The 18299-nt window shown below is 39.5% G+C and overlaps 2 long non-coding RNA genes across 2 annotated transcripts in view; both read right to left on the reverse strand.

The window, feature by feature from the left end:
• LOC120542775 overlaps positions 1-18299 on the reverse strand; it is a 154245-nt gene that overhangs the window by 101141 nt on the left and 34805 nt on the right. The gene's annotated exons all lie outside the window — the stretch shown is intronic.
• The window catches only part of LOC120542777, a 34526-nt gene continuing 34388 nt past the window's right edge, over positions 18162-18299 (reverse strand). The window contains exon 4 of the long non-coding RNA XR_005636234.1: positions 18162-18278. This is a non-coding gene — a long non-coding RNA (uncharacterized LOC120542777). The remainder of the gene's footprint in view (positions 18279-18299) is intronic.

Below are 18299 nucleotides of genomic sequence, written 5' to 3' on the forward strand. Positions count from 1 at the left end.
AGGACTGGTTTCTGCTTTACATCCAAAGTTGATTCCCTTTGTCCCCATTAATTGGATTAATATGGTTAAGACTGATAGATTAGAGTGTGTGTGGGTTTCCATGTTCCCAAAATGGACAGGAATACTGTTCAAGACTAGTCCACATATTACATCTGAGGCCAAAAGACAGGCTTTGGATCCAAGTATAACCTTGTAAAAGAATAAGCAGGATCAGAAAAATGGATTATAGGATCAGCAGTCACAGCATTGCAGATGAAAACCTGAAACCTGCAGCAATCCTACTCTTCATGCCTTAACAGCGCCAGCTCAGCTTAACATATGTTGCATAGGAAAGAAAATCAGCCAACATATACATTGAAAGAAAACATGCAGGGCTTGGCAGGGAAAGCAGACCCCAGAGAGTACTTTACTTTATGATCCTCAAAGCACTTCTGAGTAAGCGAATCATCAGATGATAAAAATATAGGAACAAATCACTTCATAGAGTAAAAAAGAGATAAACACAAACTAATTCATCACTTAGTGTTATTTAGAAATATCAGACTACATATAAAGGAGCTACTGTAGTTGGAACAGTTTAAACCAGGAGTTGCTCTGGGAATAATGTTATGGTTTTTTTTGTGCCACACATGTTCATTTGAGGGTTACCTTCCAGGACCTCATGGGGGCATTGTCACTAAGTATGGCATCTCTTTTCTCCCCTGTAGTGCCGAGAAGATGCCCATTGAAGGCAACTGACACTGCCCAGTACCCCGAAGCCCCACCTCTTTCAGTCAGGAACATATAAAGACAGTAAGCTAGTGGAAGATGGCATTTCACTTTGGAGAAGCAGTCCTGTATGTCAGAGCTTCTGAAATTTGACCCACTTAAGAGAGCTAAACGCATTGAGAATCCTTACAGGCTGAAAAATAACTTGTGTTAAACCACCTCATGCTCATTTTTGTTCATTTTTTGGACTTTGGATATAAAATGGGATGGCCCATTTGGCACCCCAAATTATTGTCGAGTCTCCTTTGCCTCTTTCCTCACTTACAATTGGGAAACCAAAATTTATTTTTGTGTTCTTTATATTCCATATCGAAGTGGGTTGGGATGCAGTATGATATAGTACAGGAGCTCTATCTGTCTTCAGGATTGCCAGTTCAATGTAGAGTTCAGAGTAAGATGGCAACCTAGCATTGTTTCTATAATAATAACAATGATGTCTGACATTCAAATTTTGCAGCAGCAAGAGTTGGTGTAGCAGAGCACCTAGGCAGCCTGCACGCAGTAAATATTATGAGGTAGAAAGATGTCTAGGAAGATTCCTTTGCTACAGTGGGCTCAAGAAGAAGATCATTAACAGATATATTCATTTTATTATGTTCCACAAACCTCCTCTCCGTTCTTCACATACTTTTGTTATCTTTCTAAAGAACAAATCTAAAAGGTGGCATCAGAAAAAAACTCCTACACTCCATGGCCACCTCCACTGAGCACAACGAAAACTCCTGAGAGAAATGGGAGAAAGAAGAAGGCAGTTGCATACAAGGAAAAGGCACCAAGACAAAACAATGCATTGTTGTCCTTTAGTATTTTTCTTTTTTTTTTCTTTCAGCAGTGCTGTAATAAAGTTATGGCATGTTTCCCAGCAGCCTCATCTCACTTGCTCCCACACCCACACACAGTATGCCTGGTGGCAGGGATGTTTCATCAAATCTTCATTCCTAATTTCCAATTCTATTCAAATGAACCAATGTATTATTGGTCTTTTTTAAACAAACATAAAGGTTAGTCATTAAATTATTATTTATGATACGCTGAGGGTGAAACAGCAACTTAGCACAGCTCCAGGGCTCCAAGTAAAATTTTTAGGAGTTCTGTTTTATTAATTTCTTCTTCACCTTTGCTATCCCCTGAATTCCTATAGTGCTCTGGCACAATTATTTGGTGAGTTGTAAAAAACTGCTCCATTGTGGGAAAGGTGAAAAATAAATTCATAAAAATAACACAGAGGTTTGAGTTTCTGCCTCCCAACTCCAGAGTGCTTGGTCCAAATTCAGGCCAGGCATTGCGTGTAGAGTTTGTTTTCTCTGCGTCAGTTTGGGTTTTTCTTCAGGTACTTTAGTTTCCCCATTTTCCTAAAGATGTGTCGGCTAGACTAACTGGCAACTATTAATTCATCATGTAGTTTTAAATATGTGTGCATGTTCTCTGCAAGTCACTGCCTTGGGTTCAATTCTGCCACAATAGGAATATGCAAGAGAATGACTCAATGACAAAAAGGGACCTGCTTGAATTCTGTACAAAACTGAAACAAGATTATGAGACAAAGCCTCCACACATCTACCAACGACAACACATGAGAAACTAAGTCCACATTTATCACTGACTTTGTCCTTCATTGTAAAACATCTCACTAAACAATAACACCTTGACACACACAGTATTGTATAAAGGGTAGGATGGTGATCCAGTAATAAGTGCTGAAATTTCACAGTTCTAAAGATTTGTGTTCAATTATAGGCCCAATCACTGCATTACATCATATTACCACATTCTCTTTGAGTTTATACTGGTTGCTCTGATTTCATCATTCTTCCTGAAAACACGCACATTATAGTAATAGGTGACTTATCCCAGTGTGATAGAGTTTGCCCAGTGATGGACTGCTTTAGCAAGTTTGTGTCAATCTTTTACTCAGGTGTGCTGGAATAGGACCTGCTACCTGTGATGAACACAGGTTCAGAAAATGGATGGCCAAAGTCAAACATGAATGCCACACATGCCATACATTCTCTGCCAGGCAAACTTGCATTTAGTCATTTTGTGAAAACTTTTATCTAGCTTCTGTCAATTTTCCAAACCACATATCCAAATTGTCCAAATCCTTAACTACTGGGTCACACTTCATGCCTGTTACCGTATAACTACACATATTAAAGAATACCAGGCTCTGTTTCTCAGGATCTTGAAGGTCTCCTTTAAGAAAAGACAAAAGTTTGTGTTTTCAGGACCAGCTGCTGCTACTGTGTGTATTTTGAGTAGTTCAAATGCATTCCATAATAAATTACATTATGTATTATCTCTCAGAATGCAACCAGGCACTGCAGTTGTGGTCTAATGATTCAGAAGCCTGGTGACACACATGACTTAAGGAATAAAGCTCAATGATTGACACAAAGTATGTCACTTAGGGTACTTGTGAGTCATTTTTCTGAATGTGCATCTCTGGGGGGAAAAAAAAAAGTTGTGTTGTTAATGCCAAATACTTTAGAACTCGTGTCATGAAACATGCTATACTAAATAAAAAAATAATTGTTCTGGTCCTCATTTTGCTAACCCACCCTTCACTCACTGAAGTAATAATGTGTAATGAATCTCAAATATTCAAGTAATAACTGGCGGTGGAAGCAAGCTGCAAACCCATACACATACATACAGATGAAACATACAATGCCTTTTTTCTTTGATGAAATAAAATGCAGATAGGATGGAGAATTTTTGCAGATGATAACTTTAAATGTAGAAATGGTCAATAAGGCACTCAAAGTTTTGTACAGTATCATGAAGTGGTTGCTGCCACTCATGTCTAAAAGCTGGAGCATGGGAGTACAAAATGGGCCTATTTCACAAATATAGGGTGGTCCAGATCTAATTATGCAATTTTCATTACACTATAACTTAAGTTTATTACATAGAAAATTGCCCGAAAAATCCTGGACCATCGAGAAGTGTGCAAACTGACACCATGAAGAATCGTCTTTGCACTGAACTGGAATCGTCCCCGCATAAATCAAAGTCATCCAGACCATCTGGATCTGCATAATTAGATCTGGACCACTCTGTATAGTAGTGAATCCCAGAGGACCCCTATGCCTGCTGGTTTGGTATCAATTTTATTATCAGTTCCTGCCCTTAACTGACTGTGGTGGAGTGTACAATGAGAGTTATCTAGCATATATGGTGATAAATATTTTGCATGTCTTTATTTATAATGTTAAAGAATCAGGAAGTTGAACAAACCAGTTTTCTACTCCCAGAGTTTCGCTGATAGGGAAAGCACCATCTAGGCCAATTTTATAGTTTACTTGTCTCCTTTCTTTCTTGTTTGTTTGAAGCTTCAGAAAATGTTAGACTAGGGGGTTGAATTTGCATAAGGTGTATCATTAATAAATGTTACACCCACACTCTAAAGTAGCTGAACTGGGAAGGGGGTTGTGCATGAGCTGTTTCATTGGTAAAATGGCCTCAGGAACTGTCCAGGGAATCGTGTGTGTCAGGGGGTATACAGGGGCAATAAGAGGGAGAATTGCAAAGGCATGCTCTCTCTCTGTGCTATTTTACCATCCTGAAGAGAGCAGACCAGCAAGAATATACTGTAACTGCATATTTATATGCCGCCTTAAAACTACGATAGATAGATAGATAGATAGATAGATAGATAGATAGATAGATACTTTATTAATCCCAAGGGGAAATTCTAGCAACAACCATTCTAGCATCATCAGGTTGTATGATTTGCTTTGTAACTAACACTGATACTATACTCTACTTCCTTGTAAATTGGGAATATTGTTAGTGATACATAATTAAATGTACTGTATAACTCAACTCCTGCCTGTTCTTTTACTCAATCTAATTGCCTAGGGATATAGATGAAAACAGGTAGGGGGGAAAGAGTATGGGAGTTCAGACATTTTTGTTAAAATCTATATAATAAAGTGTATAAAAGGGGAATCACCACAAAACAGTGACCCTGCTGTCTTAGCTTTCTTACTGCATCCATAATATAAGGCAATGCACTCAAAAAGCCATATTTAGATAATAGTTTTACCTGACTACACAAGTTTCCATATTTCTACAATCGAGTGCCCCAGTACGCTAGATGACTCCCTCAGGTCACATGCATTGAGTCACAGGTAGGGCTTGAACCAACAAGCTCACATGTTTGTCATCCCACGTCTTAAAATGAAGACCACACCACCCACCTGAAGTCAATGATATCATGTGTTCTCCAAATAAACATAAAACCTTGTGATCTCAGCAGTTACTTAATGGGGGTTGTGGAAACATACTGAGTTACTGGCAAATTCAAATTGTACTTATTCTAGAAAATCCAGAAAGTGAAATGTTAGAAAAAGGCGAAAGCATATAAATTGCTAAGTGCAAAGTAAGATATGGTAAATTCAAACTGTGTCATGTACTAGTGAACACATCAGGTCAGCACTTGAAGGCGTAGAGTGAACAGTACAGGTTCACTGCTGGATAAATGGACATATCCTACTTTGACAGACTAAGGAAATTAAATCTCTTTGGTGGTAATAAAGAAGTCAGTGTGGGGGCCTAATCCAGAACTTCAAAAGGCATTAAACTGCTCAGTTAAACAAATAACCATATACTTTAGGACATCTACTCAAAATTCGGGAAATTACATTCAAGATGTAAAACGTCATACATAGTATTGTTTCCATTATTACTGTTATTTTTTATTATTGTGTATCTGGGAGGCACCTTTAATCAAGGTGACATACATTATAAGAGCACATTACAATTGAAGTAGAGACCTTGAAAACTTACAAAAGTCTGTACTTCTGTCACTTGCTAAACTTAATATATTCTATTCTATTTGGAGGATCTTGCGCAGCTTCATGGGCCACAAAACAAACAAGACTTGCAAAATAAATTTATATAGCTAAAAAATCTGTCAACATTTCTGAATTTGTATGTATTCAGGACAGTCACTTTTGTGCAAAACACATGTAAGTTAGAATAACCGTCACCTCACTCACAAGCAAATCACATCTTATTCTGAAGTGAAATGTTATATTTAGACTTCCTGTGAAGACACTCCACATAAACTTTAACTCTAGTAATATAACTCTGGTGCCTTTATCAGCATCTAAACACACAGCAAATTATGCGCTACAAAGCTAAAATGTATGATTTCCAGGCTGAGTTAAACTACTTGTTCAAGATATTATGTATTTGAAAACCTTATCATTTGAAACCATGTAGAAAAGTATCAGAATTGCACTAATAAAATAAAAATATGCTGCAAACGGGACTCTTTTGACATCAGTGATACTGAAGAGATTTTTGCAATGAGAAACTCTTGTAAGGTTCACAGCAGTGCATGCTAATAGGAAGAATAAGAAACAAAGCCTGGTACTGTAGCTCTGCTGTCTCAGGACTCGTGAAGGATGATAGTAGCACAGTGGAAAAAGCTCATGGCTTCAAGAAATCTATGAGTAAAATAAACTGGCATGGATATGTAAATAAATAGACGATGGAAAATGAATCACTTAACTATGAAAATGGATGAAAATAGCAATTTTAACTACAGTGGTACCTTGGTATACGTCTGCTTTGGAGTAAGTCCAACTTGGTATATGTCCTGTTTGGACGTGAAAAGTTCTGCTTGGTATATGACCTTTGTTTGGAATACGACTCACGTGCTGGAACACTGTGAGCTACCCTTGTTTACATCTCTCGAGACAAAGCCATGACTGCCCACGAGCATCAGTATGCCAGTTACTAGCATTCAGTGAACAACTTGTGCGCTACACTTGTTTACCTCTCTCGAGACAATGCCACGACTGCCCACGATGTCAGTATGCGCTATAATTCTCTGTGAATTTTCACGTGATTTTGTGTTTTTCGCATAAATATGAATTGATTGTTGAAAAGTATGAAGGTGGCATGCATATCCGGGACTTGGCTGCTGCATACTGTATGCTGAGAACGACAGTATCTACGATTGTGAAAAACAAAGACGTTATTAAAAAGTAAAAGTGAGGTTAAATTTTCATTTATTTCATCTAATTGCTTTTGTATTTATGTATTTTAGTATTAAGCTGTGTTTAAATTATTTTATACAACCCCATCAATATATAATGTGCTAATAACAATAGGATTTTTTTCATGGGAATGGATTAATCATTTTCCCTTTTTTTCTTATGCGAAAAATTTATTTTGTATACGTCCTGTTTGGTATAAGTCAAAGGTTCTGGAACGGATTAAGGACGTATACCGAGATACCACTGTATATCCTTTTAATTATTATTTAAACAATCTGTTTTCTCTGTGGTAAACATTAACACTTCTTAGCTTAAAGGATACGTTTGGTATTTTTCAAGTTATTTCTTCTTATTTCTTCACAAACATGGTACTGTATTCAGTTGCCACGTGAAACTGCATCCTAAAGTTAAGTGCTTATTATACATTTTTAAAAAATACAGAGCCTGTACTGGTGCTTTACAATGGAAGTCATAGGGCACAGGGCCTGACCGGAAAACAACATTACTGGGAGTAACTACATTTGGCTAGGCACAGTGGCTTAAGCACTAAACTTTAAATCCCAAGGCTGTCGGTTCAGTTTCTCACAACTAGCAGGCTGTCTGTCCCAGGGCATGTTCACTAAACCTGCCTGTGCGACAGTAAATATAACTAATAATAATATACTCTACATAGGTAAACAGGAGTATTATAGATTAATACTTACAAAGTAATTTCAGGATGGTTAAACCAATATAGAGATCAAATGTATTATTATTTATTTGGAGAATACCATTTCTGAAATGAACCAGAACTAAAGTGCTGTCAGGTGGCACTGCTATCTATACCACTATGCTGTCCAGCTTGTTAAGTATATGTTATACATATAACATGGTCACCAGAAGGCTACAGAGAAAGCACTGCACCGGGGAACAGAACTGGCATCCAAGTACAATGAGACACCTACTATGCCACTTCACTGCCTTCTTAAATAACCTTATATTTCTCTCTGATTTAATGAAAAAATCTTGGGAGACGAGACATTTTATCCTGCGACAAGATGTGAGCTTTTGAAGAGAGACACTTTCACGTTCCGTGAGACAAGACTTTGTGCCAAGAGATTTAACCACACCCGGGGGCGGAAATAAAAGAGTAGATAACAAAGTAGAACGTCGTAAAGAATTCAAAAACGTTGGCGCGACACACATGCAGAGCAGGTTAGAGATAATGGAAGTATGAAAATTCGAGAGTCTCAAAAAAAATTTTAGTAAAGATCGCATTAGAGCAAACAAATGGAAATTATTACTTGGTGAAATAACGGAATTGCGAAAAAGAGAGTAGAAAATCTTCCTCTTCATAGGGGCGCGCCTCGGGAGGGGGACCCCCAACAGAAGCAGAGGATGTCTGGGGGAGAAGAGAAACAAGGCAGTGAGACAAAAGGACAGCTGCTGTGCAGGCTTTTAAATGTTCGAAGCGCAGTGCGAAATGCAGATCACAAGGCATGACAGCACCAGCAATCCAGCAGCTGATTGAGTAAAGAGGAGGTAAAAAAAAAAAAAACAAAAACTGTATTTGTTTCAAATTGTATCACAGTTTAAGAGGGGGATTTGGAGGATCGACCGCATCTCCTTGGGGTGTGTTTAGCCCCCCCTCTTCACAACGTGAGTGGCTGAGACACGAGTGTGGGGGTGGGATCGCCTAGCAAAGAAAGCATGGGGCAAAGCCCCCTAGTTATACCTAAATAAAATCCATGTGGATACAGAAAGAAAATGCAACTTTAATGTAGGGTCCAAAAATCATCTGGATACAGGAAAACCAAATATTCAAATCAAGACCAGAAGCACACAAACTGGGCACAGTTAGAAGGAGACGAGACAAAACTGGAGACATCAAGAACAGAATTATCCAAAATGCATGCAACATTCACAAAGAAGATAATCAAACGGTCAATAAAACCAGAGTGCAAAGTTTATGTGAATACAGGTAGAACAGACATTCTCATTATAGGAAGTAACAAATATTTGAATTGAGCCTGAAGCCAAATGGTGTTATGAAGCTGTGTAAGTCGAATGAGCTCAGATGTAAAATGAATATAAAATCTCCAGGCACACGGTGAGTTGAACAAAGGAACAGCGGAACTGGTCAATGTTCCCCCTTTAATACAATGCACTGCACTTGAATACAGTATTATTCTTTGCTTTCTCGGATGCTTTACAACACAAATTGATTGACTACTTGGTTGATGAAGGTTCTCACGGCATCAGCTCTGATGATATGCAGGCCTCATAACCTTCTTTAGATTTTTACTGTGTATGTGGTTCAAATAGACCCCTTCTACATCTATTGCTTCTTTTTTCTGGTAGCCACAATTAGATTTAAATACCAGACCAGGGGTCCTTAATCACGGTCCTGGAGAGCCGCAGTGGCTGCAGGTTTTTGCTCCAACCCAGTTGCTTAATAAAAAGCACTTATTGCTAAAGTAACACTTCTGCTTCACTTTAGTGATTTTGAGCCCTTATTGCTTAATTTTGTCTTAAACAGCTATTTTAATTGCTCCTTATTATCAATAACATGCAAATGACAAGAGAGAGCAGCATTTCTCCATTTAGCTTATTTACATTTACATCTGTGTGTATTTATCTGCACTATTGGGTTTAATTAAATACTTGGAAGAAAAATGAAGAGAAAAAAGTGAAGGACTGAGAATTACTCGTCTATTTTAGCCTTCAAATCATTTACATGATAGAAAGGGAAAGAAAATCTAGGATACAAGAATGACCTGACATAGCAGAGTTAATTTAATTTCATAGCTTGTTAGTGCTTTATTGGCAAGAATTGCTTTCTAATTAAGCAACCAGGTCAGAACAAAAACCTGCAGCCACTGCAGCTCTCCAGGACTGGGATTGAGGACCCCTGTACCAGACCCATTGACACATTTTTTTTCATTATCTGCCGAACAACTGAACAATTCTCTCAAGATAAGAAAACATGTAAAAGAGCAAGCCCGGAAGTCAGACAACTTAAGAAACATTTAAAGCTATTTAGAAGAGCAAATAAGTTCTTCCTTAATGCACGCTTGTGGCTAGGAAGCGGTCTGACCTTGCTTATGCAGGTTAGCAACCACCCAAGATTTGCACCATGAAATATGCTTTATGAGCAAGCACGTGATCTGAACAAGAATGAACAACAGCAGGTCAGACCTGATGAGGACAAACATTATTACTTATTTAGAATTTGAATAAAAAATATGCTATACCTCCAACATGCATACTAATATTTCAATGCTCATAAACAACCATTCATCATCTCCCTGAAAAAATGTCAACTAGCCGGTACTGGTAAAATTTGCAATACAGAAGTTACACAAAGGTTTACCTGCTACTGCTTGGCAGCCCGTCCCAATGAGAGATTTGCACAGCAGGCCACACAAAAAACTGTCACCTTGCTTCCCAAATGGCTCACGTGTGTGATCCTTCTCTTGATTCTCCTTAAGACAAACTAACCTGGCTTAGAGTTCAATGTGAGGGCCTCTTCTGCAGTAGGACAGCTGCTGCTTCACAGTTGCCTTTTATATGGCAGGGAGGACAAAACCTGAAGACGTTCTTCACTAGACACTTACTGCCAATGCAACATTCTCTGGACTATTCTGCAGAGTCAGCAATTTAGTTCAGTTTAGGTGACTCCTGCATGAAGCCCAAGGCTCCCCAAACAGGCCTCAGCTCTCCACAGGTTGCAAATGAATGGGTGGACAGACATGGAATTCTTTCACTACTGCAGATAAATATTGGTTAAACCTGTTAACTAATATCTCCAGGGACCCAAGTTCAAACTATGGCCAGGTCAGAGTCTTTGTGGTGGAGTATGCATACACCCCATTGTCTGTGTGTGTTATTTTTTTCTGTTTCCTGGGTTTCTCTCATAACCCTAATAAGTCTGTGTCATTTTAGCTGTCATCTTTAAATTGGCAAAAAATGAGTGAGTCTGTGTGTACATGAGTGTTGAGTGTGCCTGCAATACAGAAAATACTTCCAGGACTATATTTCTCTCCCAGTGACACTGAAATATAATAGCATTCTTGGAAAATAGATGGAATAACAGATTATTTGAATTATACATCACACTGTCACAGAGGTTACGTATCTTGGGTGGCCAACAGCAGTGGGTGTTCTGGTTTCTACCCACTTTCCAAACACATCAAAGTTAAATGAAAATGAGGGAGCGTGCCTTATAATAGAAGAAGCCTAGATTTTGGCTTTCACCTTGTATGCGATGTTGCAGATAGACTCCAGACCTAACACAGACATACTGTATAAGGAACACTCAGCGTGAATGGCTAAAACATTCTAATTACTAAAATAAACAAAAAATTCTTTTGTCTCTTTTCTGCAATGCAGTCTGGCCTATCAACAACAGCATTAAGACTGAGGAGGAAATGGGTGACATGGATGGATGCACAGGCAAGGCTCTCTTTGGGTTTGCATTTTTTCATGTGTCCCTAGAGAGAGGGTGTGCTTTATGTAGCTTGGCAGCGATAAAGCAACATGTAATAGCAGGCTTTATATTAGTTTAGAATGTGGGACCTGGTGGTTATCTTTATTTTATTTGATATTAACATTTGTAAGAAAGGTGCTATATAAGCGCCCGACCCGACACAGATTCACACTAGAGGCACATATAAAAACCAAAGACTTTTATTTTTCTTCATCTGTGGGGCACGTCTTTCCTGTATTCCCCACGGGCACAACACAGTCCCAAGTCTACAACTAAGCACTAAAGTCCAAACAGTCCTCACTTCAAAGGCAACCTTGTCCTCCTACACCCATATCTGGCTGCTGAGTGGTAGTTGCTGGTTCCTTTTATTGGGCTTCCGGAAGTGCTCCAGGTGTTTAATTGCCAACATCTGGCTGCACTTCCGGGTGTGACGAAACTAGTGCCTGCGCCTGCGGAACCCAACAGGGCTGTGGAGAACTCCATCCCCCATGAAGCCCTGCGGGAGGCTGAGGCACCGCTCCAACCCAAGGGGGTGGCCATCTAGCGTCCAGGGGGAGGTATTGCACTGTCCAGGGCTGCTCCCCCTGAATATATAGTGAAGGGACGTCCCGATCCGCCACACATTATAGCTTGTACTAAAAAAATCCTTGACAACTTCCTTCCTTTCTTCTCAACGGAGACAATTAGGAGGTTTGGTTTCAAACTGATAATAAGAAATCTGACAAAAAAAAAAAAACCTTAGTAGCTGCTGCAGGAGCTGATTGTAGTCCTGTGGATGCAGTCTTTTGATCATTACTGTGACAGCTGGATGGTAAACTTCACTTTTGGCTTCCAGGGAGTGGGGATGAATAGTTCACTGTTAACTTTGACTTGTCACTATACCTCAAGGTTCATCTCTGGGTTGCTTCCTCTTTATGTGTTTTCACAAGGGCTCCCGCATGTAGGTTCACATGGAGTGCCCTTCTGCAATTTGTCCCCCCCCCATCACCATTACTAAACCAACTTTCATAACTCGACTCCAAGGAGTGCTGTCATCCTTAGCGCGATGGAGGAACTTGGATGAAATCTAATCAGAATACTACTCTGTTTTTGTTGGTAGTATACCTCCTCTCTATCCCCAATTGTTTTGTGATGCTATCTTAACACCAAATGTCTCAGCAGGTTTTATTTTTGGACCACTGTGGACTTTTTTTTATACTACGCTAAGTCACACTTTGCATCCTGTTCCATTGATTGCTTGTCCCACTTCTAAAACTGTTTGCTAGCTGGTGCTGAGCACCAAGAAACATGTCATAAGCAATAGGGCATGTAAAGAAATCAGATAAAGCTCACAAAGTTGTTTGATTTTAGTTGTACCTGAAACATGGAAAGACCTCAGGATGTTATCAGGAGGTTTTGCCAGGCATTGAGTACGTTTACAAGCACACACAAAACAGGGATAAGTAACCCAGTTAAACCTACTTTATTAAAATCCCTGGTTTTCATTCGCAAGTCAACTTATGGACTTCTCTTTTGGCAAAATACTCTGATGTATTAAAAAGGAAATTAATCATCATCAAAGGCCACCATGAATCCAAAAGCAAGCATGGAGCCTGTACTTCCTGATCTTGTGCTGTATGTTCAGCTGATCAATATAAATTTAGAGATTTTTTAAATATTAAGACAGATTATTTGAACTAGGAGAAGGAATAATACAATTGCCCAAGAGTTTGCTGGATGCGTGTGCAAAGTAAAGACATGCACAGATTAACAGAGTGCAACAAACATGCGCAGCCTTACCCTTTACATGGCCACATAACGGGGTTATTTGCAGAGAAATCGAAGTGTGTTAACCTAGTTTCTCAGAGATCAACATCCCAATTTCTCTATGTAATGAACTAGGGGTCCCACTGCAAGTTAGTCATAAAAGCACCTCCAGAAATGCCCACTAGAGGGGGGGAATCCTCTCAAAACCCTGGCTAGATATAAAAAGGGTCTTGTGGAATTTTTATAAAAAACTGATTTTTTCTTCAAACAAAATGCTCTTTAATAACAATAAAGCTCCATGGCAATAGGATTTGCCCAAAACAATATGGCAATCCAATAAAACCAAAAGTTACAATATGAAATCCAAAGAGTCAAAATACAGAGCAAATTATTAAAAATCCAGAAAATTATATTATTTCATAAACATTACAAGAGATTACCACTACTAAGTGCATTCAAGATGAACCGCCAAGAACTGTGGAAGACCCTTTCGATGTATAGGTTGGATGACAGTGATTTAAGTTCCTGTCCTTTCTACACACCGCCTGTCGCTACTACCAACTGGATGGTTTAGTGAGGTACTCGGATCATCCCCGCTTCAGTTGCTTACGGCCACTGGTAGAGCACCTAGAAAGCAATCAAACTTGATTACAGTGGAAGTAAAAATTGTAACAAGGTTTATATAAGTGAACCTGTGGAAGGATCATTACTGAGCCCCAAGATTTGATTTCAAGGTCATGGAGACTGGAGCTTAAAGCCTAGCATGCAACATATATGACAGGCAAGTCACTGAATATTCATTGTCATATATATATATATATATATATATTTTTTACACTTTTGGAGGTTTATTTTTCATTTTGGAAATAGTTAATTAAGCAAAGCCCATCAATTAGACAGAGTTGTGATTCACTCAGTTCTTCTTTTTTCATCATTAGTCCATTACCTTGTAATAACTGTTTACTATCTAAAAACCCACATCTGAAAAGGACTACAGTCTTTTAGCAAAATTAGTGGGCTGCAATGGAAAAAAGAATGGGAGCTTCTTTGACGAGTGATGAACCTGATGAAAGAGGCAGACATCATCAGAGTTACAGGAGATTTCAGTTTCCTGTCATTTGCAAATTACAAACTCTGGACCTGGAAATGGGACTCCGGAAGTGACAGGGTGAGGCACACAGGATAAGCAGATATCAGCGAATTGTAATTCTTCGTTGGCTTGTAAACAATTTCTATGATTGTCTCGGTTTGGGGTGATGCAGAATGTTTTGCTTCCCCTCTGTGGCCGATAATGTATGAAGCTGGAAAATTGACCTTAGATCATGATGAGTAACTTTTGTGTGCTTCACAGCAACATGCTCGGGGAAAGAGAAAAACAACACAATTTGGAGAAATTACAATGTAAAAACCAAAATCTGCCAATATATAAAAATACCAATGATTAACTCTAAAGCTAGTGAAACAAAGAGTACATAATTCAATTAAGGGTCTCAGGGAGCAAAATGCTGTTCCAAAAGCATTCTGTTAAGGGTCACAGGCGGCCAAAGGCTCTTCCAATAGCACCGGAATAAGGTGGGAAACTGCTCTAGGCAGGATGCCTGCATCACAGTGACAGTGACTGCCAAGATAGACTTTTTCTTTCTTTTTTAAATTTTCTTCCTGTTTAGTCATTCAGGTGAGTGTCCAGACCATAGTGTGTGTGTGTCTATTAAGGTATTTATCTATTTAAAGAGCTTCTGTAAAATAACATATTTCCCCCAGATGACAAATAAAGTTCCATCTATCTACTGTACAATCATTTTTGCCAATAAACACATATATCTTTGGGTAAAAAACTGCAGTACCAGTATGAAAACCAAACAAACATGGAGAGAACAAGCAAATTCAGACAACAACCAGGCAATGAATAGGAACCTCAGATGTTATACATCCTGTGAGGCATTATGAAACAGCCCTTCAATTAAAAAAAGACCCAATTTAATAAAAGTTTGTTATATAACTTGTGACAAACGTATTGAGGTCTACTTTAGCTATTAATCTTGTGGGACATTGTTCTGTAACATATCATTGACTAAGCTGTGGAACAATTCTAACACAATGAAACTGTCCACATAGGGCTCAGTGCCAAAGACTGAGAGGACCTCTTTATCATAATCAGGCAAGTTTTAGAATCTAAGTTCACGAATGTGGCTTGCTTGTGTGTACTAATAGGTTGTGTCTGCTGCAATTTTGCATTTTTTAGAATTTTATCAATCTGATAGCATGATCAGTTCTTTCTCAGCAACCACTTTAGTGCGTTATGTCTAATCAATGCAATTTTTCCAAGTAGGCAGTAATTTACTCCTTTATATCCAGTGCCTTTTGTTCATGGCAGACATTAGTGCTTTGTTGTTTGAATTTTTTAAACTTTATAATAATTGCATATTGAAGTCTACTTGACAATGCAAGAATTTTTTTGCGATTTTAAAACCTGTTCACATTTAAATGTGCAGGATTCCCGTGCTAGGAGAAACCATATATTATATGTAGGTCCAAAATGGGTGGGTCACAATTTCATTCTCTTTTGCATTACCAAGCCTGCTTAATCCAATTAAGGGCTGTGGGAAGCTGAGCCATTACTTGCAACATTTGGCTCAAGACAATAGCCAGATCTGGATGGGGCACCAGCCCTCTGCAGAGTTCATTCATGAATAATCATACTGGGGCAATATACAGCCAGGCAATAAATCCAATAAATGTTTTTGTGACATAGAAAGAAAACTAGAGATTGTTGACACTTCACACCGAAAGAGTTAGAATTGGGATTCAAACCTGGGATTGTGAGGCAGCAGACAATAGGTTAGTTAAACTTACTACTCTTATGTGGTGTGATGGATCTTTGTTTTTTTCAGGATACTTGCATGCCCAGACACTTCTCAACTCAGTCTCTGATCAGAGTCTTCATTGACTTTGCAGACATCACAGCATTGTGGGCAAAGTCAAGATCAGTGAATCTTTCTTCAGCAATAGGTGCCCCACAGCCGCCGAACCCAACGACCCTGCCCAACACCCAGTCTATGTAAGCACTTTAATAGACTAGGAGCCAGAATGCACCCCTGATGAACCCCAGAAACAACTGGAAAAAACTCAGAGGTTCTGCCTCCACTCTACACACCACTCACAGTGCCAGTCATGACATCCAGAAACTTTGGTAAATCAACCTAGTTGAACGCTTTATGAAAATCAATTGAGGATGCGGGCAATGGTAGACTTCATAGGTGTAAAAACAGACTGCTCCGGTCACTGGTAGGTGAGCAAGTGATCACGGATCCTACTGAGGCTGACCCTAGCAATGACCCTTTGCTTTCCAAATAAGAACAACAAGTCCCATTTTCTAGTCAGTTGGGATGACGCTCGTCTCCCAAAAGTAAGCAAAGATTGCTTGTAATGCAAGGAAAGCAGCCTTACCACCAGTCTGGAAAAGTTCACCCCGAATACCACAGACCTCTGCAGCCTTCCGTACCCTCAGCTGGTTCACCACCTGTGCAATCTCAATGAGATTGGGTGGTTCACAGCTAATTGGAGGATCAGCCTCAAGAACAGTGGGCTCAGAGATGTCCAACATCCTACAAGGAAGATAAGCTTTAAAGAGCTTCTCAAAAGAAAGATCCAGGCCTATAATGAGCTCTTGGGAACAGCCATTAGCAGTGTGTCTGTCTGCTGAGAGATTGTTGACTGTGTCGCGAGGTTTACCTCCCTCGGCAGCAACATTCATGTTCTGGTTACTCTTCCTATGAAATCAGTAGACAGATTGGGAGAGCATGGGGGTTCAATAGGTTGCCAGAAAGGAGTGTATAGTGCTCCTGATACATTTGCAATAGGACAAAGGTCCAAGTCTTTAGATCCTGGCGCTTCCTGTTTTGCTATATGGTTGCGAGACATGGACACTATCCGGTGACCTGAGACAAAGACTGGAATCCTTCAGTACAGTGTCTCTTCAGAGAAGACTTGGGTAGATCTCGTTTGACTTAGTGTCGAACGAGCGGTTCAACATGGAGTCGCAAATGAGGCACATTACCTGCATTGTGAGGGAGCGTCAGTTACGGCACCACGGCCATGTGGTGTGATCCCCAGAGGGTGATCCGGCTCACAGGATCCTCATTGTTGAGGACCCGAGTGGCTGGACCAGGCCAAGGGGACACCCACATAACACATGGCTGCAGCAGATAGATGGTAATTTCTGGAAGGTGGGACTAGACCATGTGTCAGCCAGGATCCCAGGGTGTTTTGCCGTGTGGTGGGTTCGACAACGTGCTGTACCAATGCATGCGCCCCAAGCTGACCTGACTTGAACAGTGGTATGATGTGGGTTTTCACAGGACTGGACCTTGTGGTGGACTGGGGTTATTTGCTGCCTTCCATCCATTGTTTCTGGGATAGTCTCTGCTCCACTGTGACCCTAAACTGGATATGGCAGCTATGTGAATTAAATGTAAATAGTACTCACATACACAGATAAATCAACTCTGATGACAAAAGACAAGTACTGGACTGTGGTAATACTGTGTAATCGGGCTGAGGTAACCATTGGTGGAACATGCAGCGCTCCTTCAGCTTAAGTAAAACAGTGACACATACAAGTGCACTGAAACCACAAGATGTGTCATAGTGTGTACCATCTACATGCAACAGAAGCAGGTGATTAATGGAAGAATCAGGAAATGGCTGATTCTGAACACTCCCCCAGAATCACACCTCTGCTTATTCAAAGCCACATACAGCAAGTTACAGAACATTTTATATGATAGACATTGACCAATACTGATAACTAAAAATTGAGGTGATTTCAATTTTATATGGGGAAATATTTTGCCATTAAGGCTGTGGTATCATTAAATGTTTTAAAAGCAACTGAAAAGGTCTCCCCTCTGCAGTCTGTGAAGTGGCTCAGCAAATTTAAATAGCTTTTGGGTATGCAAACATTAGCAGGAAGGCCTCTGTTGCCGACTGTTTTTAGGCACCAAACTATAACTTAACTATTTTAATTAACTCACAGTAAGATCCTAGTTAAACTTCACTAGACAAAGTTCATATTATAGAAACAATAAACACAATTATGTATATTTATTTGCTGTGAATATATTATTTTCAAATAAATCACATGGCTCAAATGAAGTACACATGTTACAAAGTAGAGCAAAAAGATGGAGAGAAATTGGAGTTTCAGGAATGTCCTTTTAGTTGAAATAAAGAGGTGCTGGGCAGAGAAACCAGGAGTTTAATTTGAGAAGTGCATCTAGAGGATCCTGAAAAAAAGAACATGCAGA

This window comes from Polypterus senegalus, chromosome 13, assembly GCF_016835505.1.
Source record: "Polypterus senegalus isolate Bchr_013 chromosome 13, ASM1683550v1, whole genome shotgun sequence".
Lineage (NCBI taxonomy): Eukaryota > Metazoa > Chordata > Cladistia > Polypteriformes > Polypteridae > Polypterus > Polypterus senegalus.